This window comes from Thalassophryne amazonica, unplaced genomic scaffold (genome assembly GCF_902500255.1).
Source record: "Thalassophryne amazonica unplaced genomic scaffold, fThaAma1.1, whole genome shotgun sequence".
In the NCBI taxonomy this organism is placed as follows: domain Eukaryota; kingdom Metazoa; phylum Chordata; class Actinopteri; order Batrachoidiformes; family Batrachoididae; genus Thalassophryne; species Thalassophryne amazonica.
Window position 1 is genome coordinate 230,689 of NW_022986252.1, and position 7,557 is coordinate 238,245.

General features: G+C 39.4%; 1 protein-coding gene across 4 annotated transcripts in view; it reads left to right on the forward strand.

Annotated features, from left to right (window-relative positions):
* LOC117505819 overlaps positions 1 to 7,557 on the forward strand; it is a 191,633-nt gene that overhangs the window by 58,148 nt on the left and 125,928 nt on the right. The window lies entirely within an intron of this gene.

Below are 7,557 nucleotides of genomic sequence, written 5' to 3' on the forward strand. Positions count from 1 at the left end.
AGGGAACTTTTAGGACAACCTGATAATAATGAATTACAGTAGTCCAGCCTAGAGGAAATAATTACATGAATTAGTTTTTCAGCATCACTCTGAGACAAGACCTTTCTAATTTTAGAGATATTGCGCAAATGCAAAAAAGCAGTCCTACATATTTGCTTAATATGCGCATTGAAGGACATATCCTGATCAAAAATGACTCCAAGATTTCTCACATTATTACTAGAGGTCAGGGTAATGCCATCCAGAGTAAGGATCTGGTTAGACACCATGTTTTTAAGATTTGTGGGGCCAAGTACAATAACTTCAGTTTTATCTGAATTTAAAAGCAGGAAATTAGAGGTCATCCATGTCTTTGTCTGTAAGACATTCCTGCAGTTTAACTAATTGGTGTGTGTCCTCTGGCTTCATGGATAGATAAAGCTGGGTATCATCTGCGTAACAATGAAAATTTAAGCAATGCTGTCTAATAATACTGCCTAAGGGAAACATGTATAAAGTGAATAAAATTGGTCCTAGCACAGAACCTTGTGTAACTCCATAATTAACCTTAGTCCGTGAAGAAGACTCCCCATGTACATGAACAAATTGTAATCTATTAGATAAATATGATTCAAACCACCGCAGCGCAGTGCCTTTAATACCTATGGCATGCTCTAATCTCTCTAATAAAATTTTATGGTCAACAGTATCAAAAGCAGCACTGAGGTCTAACAGGACAAGCACAGAGATGAGTCCACTGTCTGAGGCCATAAATAAATCATTTGTAACCTTCACTAATGCTGTTTCTGTACTATGATGAATTCTGAAACCTGACTGAAACTCTTCAAATAGACCATTCCTCAGATGATCAGTTAGCTGTTTTACAACTACCCTTTCAAGAATTTTTGAGAGAAAAGGAAGGTTGGAGATTGGCCTATAATTAGCTAAGATAGCTGGGTCAAGTGATGGCTTTTTAAGTAATGGTTTAATTACTGCCACCTTAAAAGCCTGTGGTACATAGCCAACTAATAAAGAGAGATTGATCATATTTAAGATCGAAGCATTAATTAATGGTAGGGCTTCCTTGAGCAGCCTGGTAGGAATGGGGTCTAATAGACATGTTGATGGTTTGGAGGAAGTGACTAATGAAAGTAACTCAGACAGAACAATCGGAGAGAAAGAGTCTAACCAAATACCAGCATTACTGAAAGCAGCCAAAGATAACGATATGTCTTTGGGATGGTTATGAATAAATTTTTTCTCTAATAGTTAAAATTTTGTTAGCAAAGAAAGTCATGAAGTCATTACTAGTTAAAGTTAATGGAATACTCAGCTCAATAGAGCTCTGACTCTTTGTCAGCCTGGCTACAGTGCTGAAGAGAAACCTGGGGTTGTTCTTATTTTCTTCAATTAGTGATGAGTAGTAAGATGTCCTAGCTTTATGGAGGGCTTTTTTATAGAGCAACAGACTCTTTTTCCAGGCTAAGTGAAGATCTTCTAAATTAGTGAGACGCCATTTCCTCTCCAACTTACGGGTTATCTGCTTTAAGCTGCGAGTTTGTGGGTTATACCACAGAGTCAGTCACTTCTGATTTAAGGCTCTCTTTTTCAGCATCCAAAGTTGTGCTCAATGAGGATGTAAAACTATTGACGAGATACTCTATCTCACTCACAGAGTTTAGGTAGCTACTCTGCACTGTGTTGGTATATGGCATCGAAGAACATAACAAAGAAGGAATCATATCCTTAAACCTAGTTACAGCGCTACAAGGCTTCACATCTCCTGATTATCCAGAGAAATGCTCTTAATGGGAAAGCTGATTGCATAAATCGAAGTCTCTGACTCGGGGCAGGCTTCCTGCTGATACCCCCGGTGGCGGGTGCACAGCGGCCTCAGGTGTCACTGCAATAAGCATATTGAGCCTCTCCACAAGGAGACCCACCTGTGTGCCTAAGGTGGACATAATCCGGTCCTGTCGCTTTGCTAACTCGCTCAGGCTGGAGCACAGTCTGCAAAGTCTCCTCCTGCTGTGCGAGTTTCTGCTCGGAGCATAACATCAAGTTGAGTGGAGTCTGCTGCATCCATTTTTAGCCAGTTCCTTGTGTCAGGAACTTGGACCCAAAAAGAGTGGTCACAAATGCAGGACTCATACAGAGGCATGGAATGACTAAAAGTATTTACTTGGTAAACTAGCAGAGGTCGGTACACAAAAAGGCCAGCAAGAATCAGCAGCAGTATCCAAATAATGAGACAGAGTTTGTAAAACAGGCAAGAGGTTCACAATACAAGGTGCGGCAATAACAACAAGCAAGGACTGTGTAAAAGGCTAGTAGCAACGACATGAGGTATGACAAACTGGCAAAGATAGGAGGGAAAGCAAAGGGCTTAAATAACACAGTTGATGAGGAGAAAATTACTAACAGGTGTGAGAGAATAATCAGGAAGGAGGTGTAACAAACAGAGGGAAAACACACACCCAGACACAAACCCCAGACACAAGACAAGCGAAACAAAACCTGAACACAAAGCAATAAAAAAACTAAACAAGAACCTAAAGTAATACAAATACCAAACATCTACATTCACTGCTTTAATGTTTCCCATAATTCCCCTGGCGGCGCCCTGCACTTCCCAGAATGCAATGTGGCATCTGCAGAGTTCCGGCATTTCAAAGCCATGTAAACAATGGCTAGCGAGGATGTGGATGGCGTCGATTCAGCGTGTTCAAGAGTGATTATGATGATGATCACCACAAGTTGAGAGGGTTACTTAGAGGAGGTGTAGCACCTGTGATGACTGCTGTGACCCAATGTTGCATTGTTGTCCATACTTTGAGGTGTGTTTACATTGTGCCCTCAACCGGAACTCTGCTGAAACTGACCTCTCGCGTGAGTCACAGACGTGAGACAGCGCGAGATTCACAACTGCGAAACAATAAATAGTCCCACATGACAACCCTAGACTCGTGTTATACAGAGTGACAAAGTGAAAAATCTTGGGATGATATTCGATCCCACACTGTTCTTTGACCTACATATTCACTATGACTGCTTTCTTCCACTTCTGTAATATTGAGGTTTCATTCCATACAATCTATGGCTGACAGAGACTCTGATTCATGCCTTTGTCCCTTCTAGATTGAATTACTGCAATGTCCTATTTTCTAGATTACTGCAGTCCAACGTTGGAGGTCTCAAACTGCTTCAAAATGCTGCTGCTAGAACTCTGACAAAAAGCAAGAAACTTTGACCATATTTCCAGTCTTATATAAAGTACCTCAAACTGATGCTTGAGTGTAGGTACAAGTATCTTACCATAAAATTACTTTGGTAAAAGTTGAAGTATTCATTAAAAATATTACTTGAGTTAAAGTCTTAATGTATCTGACATTAACTGTACTTAAGTATCAAAAGTAAATTTCTCATATAAAATGTACTTTAAGTAAAAGTATTGAGTAAAAGTAAAATCTAAAACAAGTGGAGTGAAGCAGCAACACGAAAAGAAAGACAGTGTGGTGTCTGGAGAAACCAGGAGGGGGCCTCAGCCCCTATAAAAGGCTGGGTCCACCCCTGGCAGAACAGTTGGTGTCAGGATGAATGCTGTTCTTTTTCTGACGACACAGTCTTTTAGACCCACACATACTTTTCTGTTAAACATAACAGCCAGGGTCTTGTGAAACAGACCAGTCATTTATTTGAGCGAAGCGTCACTGCGTCAGTACAGGGCGTCCTAAACAGGAAGTGCCCATTTTCAAATTTACAGTAAAACAGGAAATGTTCAAATGTCAAACACTTCCTGGATTGACAGATGAGATCCCATGGAATCTCGCAGGAACTCAGTGGCAAGCTCACACTCAAACAGGAAGTGCCAATTTTTCAGTCACAGTGAAACAGGAAATGTTGAACACTTCCTGGCATGGGTGGAGCTAGAGCGGAGGCCGGGGTTTCACTGGACTCCCTGAAAACTGATTGGACACAGATGATTGACATGTCACAGCACCACACATCTGGTTGAAGGAGCTGCATTTTGAAATCAGTGAGTCACATTGACTGCTAGGTTCCTCTTGTCCAGTAGTTGGTGCTGTGTAGCACAAAAGGTTCTAATCCACCTTAGTAGAAGAAGAAAAATGTTTGCTTCAGATCTGAACTGAACACGTCATTTGAACTTTGGAATTCTAATCACACCAAACTTATATTGGTGTATTTTATGTCAGAAATGAGGTCCAGGTTGTTAAAAGCAGCATTTCTCCTTTAATTCGGGTTGTCTTATATACACATGTTTAAGCTAACAGACAGCAGCTGGTTCATGCTCTGTTGGCTTATTAGTGCAGCAGATAACTGAAACAATCCTTCAAATGGTGATACAAGCATCAAATTCAGCACAAATACAGCTGGAACAAAATTAATGAAGCAACTTTAACTTTTGACCCCTGTATAAACTGAAACTGACCTTTGTTACCATTCTTGCTGCTTTTACCTCATAACTCCATAACATTCAGTCACAGATTGTCCAAACTATACCTTTTTGGAATCTTTATGATCAAGCAAATAATGTGGTGTAGTTTTCTATATGATTGGAGCATCTTTTAATTTTGACCCCTGTGTAATTCTTCAGTTGACCCCTACCTGGCTTCCTAATGAAAATCCAAGTGGCCTATCAGTTTTTTTTAAAGAGTTCATGTCTATGGATTATTTGTGCTGAATTTGATGCTTGTATCACCATTTGCAGGATTTCACTCTAAATATTCTCTTATCTGCTGCACTATATATGATATGTAAGATTGCTCCTCACTGTTTCTCAATTGCCCTCAAAAATATTGGAACACTTGGTATTTCACACATTTTAATTTGTTTATTCTATTTCAAATACATTTTTTTCTAAAAAATTATCTTCCCTAACTCAAACTGAAAGCAAATCTCTACAACTTGATATAAATGAATTAAAAATCTGAAATCCAGCTTCCTGGTGAAGTGGTGTAGAGGAGGATTTTCTTCAAAAGAAGACCTGAAAGTTCAGCTACAATTTGACAGAAAGTACATTTGAGATGAAAAACTAGATTTGATGTTTTGGTGAAAAACTTTATTTCTTCATAACTGATGTAAATAAAGTCCAAGGCATATTCAGTGACTTGGAAATGTTCGTTTCCATCCCCTGACTTGTCTGAAGCAAACTGGCAATAAAACTGATTATTATTTACAGGTTTTATCAAGTTTTAGAGATTTGCTTTCAGTTTGAGTTTGAGGAAGATAAGTTTAGAAATTTTTATTCTTTTTTTTTTTTGTATTTCTTGTATTTAAAATGTCATAAACAAATTAAAATGTGTGAAATTCCAAGTGTTCCAATACTTTTGGAGGGCACAGTATCCTAACCTTATGATGAGTGTAAAATGACTTCAGACTTCAGACAACTTTATTGATGCCAAAAAAGGGCAATTACGTTTACGTTCAGACAAGATACAGCAATTAATCCACAATTATTACTTGTGTACCGTAATAATGGCACACATCAAAATTAAAGACAACACATATACATCTGACATTGTTTATGTGCGCTAAACTTGAAGCAGTCCGTCATCTGAATTGAGGTAAGGTGGGTGAAGGCCGGATATTTTGCGTGCCCATCATGTCCACATCACGAACTAAAATAAGTTGTAGCGACTGCATACAGACTGGCCACGAATACAGTGTTTTTATTACGTCTGCTTTGCATCTGATTTGCGGCGGATGCAAATCAGATGCGCTGTGTTCACAGCTGGACGCCGTTCTTTGTTCTATCGGCTGCCACGCGCTCTGCACTGGACGCTGCCTATATAAAATAATTATTTCGGGGCAGATCATTTTATTCTGCAAATTGCCTGTTGAAAACGGCTCTAATCACCTCCTGAATCAGAGGAAGCTGCAGCTTGTTAGCCGTTCGCGTGCACATGCGCGCAAACGGCGAACAAGCTGCAGCTGCAGAAAGCATTTTGAGCCGTCTAAAAAGGTAATTATTTGTTTACATTGTCAAGGCTTGATAAAACAGTTGCGTGTTTTTTCCTTCTTGTCTGCAGCTGTTACAGTATTTATTCTTATGTTTATAACAGATTTAACTTCTTGTTATAATCGTTCAGACGAGCTGCGCTCTGATGTGATCCGCTGACGTGACCACTCGCTCTGTTCAATGCTTCTTTACTCCAATCACTTTGTCCAAGTCCAGCAAACGCTCCACAGGCTGTATTGTTGGTGTGAATAGTGATGCCGAAAGGAGCGAGTGCGCTTCATTTATGACCACAATGCAGAGGCCGTGCACGCGCAACATGTGCGTGATGCATCATAATACACCCGTAATACTGCCGTGATAATCACAATGTGCGTTATACAACCGTGATTGTTCATCATATATTCACTATATATTATTAATATATCCGTAATTCATACGGGGGACATTTGTCGTTTTTGGCCATTTTTGTTGTGGACGACAAGGAACACCCGTACTTTGTATACTCAATTCATGCGCAATTAATCCTCTCCCCAGTGGGACAGGGCCCTAAATAAGCATGTTTTGAGGGTAGCATATTTGCACGATTTTGAACCCTTTTTTCCCCTCTTCTTCTTAATTGTTGTCATTAACATAGGAGCAGGTCTCAGCCTCATTACATCTAAATTCTCGGTCTGTTAGTGAAGCAAAGGTTTAACTGCAAGTCACCACATTAGTATCCTCTGTGCTTTTCTGTTGGTTTACACTGGGAACTGGTGCTTTAGGTGCTGTTAGTTCCAGCTGACTGATTGTGCTCACTTTCTTTCTTTTGCTGAAACTGGACCTGGGATTTTGTCAGCACCTGCTGGACGACTGGATAACCACTTACATGCCTGAGACAACTGGCCAGAAGGATAATGCTGACCTACAACACTTATCATTGACCTAAAATTGGGAGGCTATAATAAAGTCCAGTTCTGCTGACTGCATCAGTCTGAGGTTCAGGAAACCATCAATGGCATTCAACATCATCACAGTTTGTCCAACTGAAGCTGCTGTTTGCTGACTATGTGAAGGGTTCTGAAGATGTGGACTGAGTGTTATGTCATTAAAGGAAACATTTACTTGAAAAAAAAAACTCTAAAATCATAACAAGCTTTTCATTACTTTGTTTAATCAAACATCCACTGTGCAGCAGACTTGAACATTTCAGTCAACAAAGGTGGTTTTATTTTACGAGCATCTGGGGCCTGTTTCAGAAAGGTTTAACATGTTAATGTCTGAAACTTGAGTTGATTTACCCTGAGATTGGGGGGCAGCTCAGTGCAACACAGTTGCAGCTAAAACAGAATGATAGACAGTGTGGGACAGTGGGGAGAAAAAAATAAATAAATATATATATATATATATATATATATATATATATATATGCACACACACACATATACAATAGTGTTCACAATAATAGTAGTGTGGCATTCAGTCAGTGAGTTCGTCAGTATGTATGTATATATATATGTATGTATATATATATGTATGTATATATATATGTATGTATATATATATGTATGTGTGTGTGTGTATGTGTGTGTATGTATGTGTGTGTGTGTATGTGTGTGTGG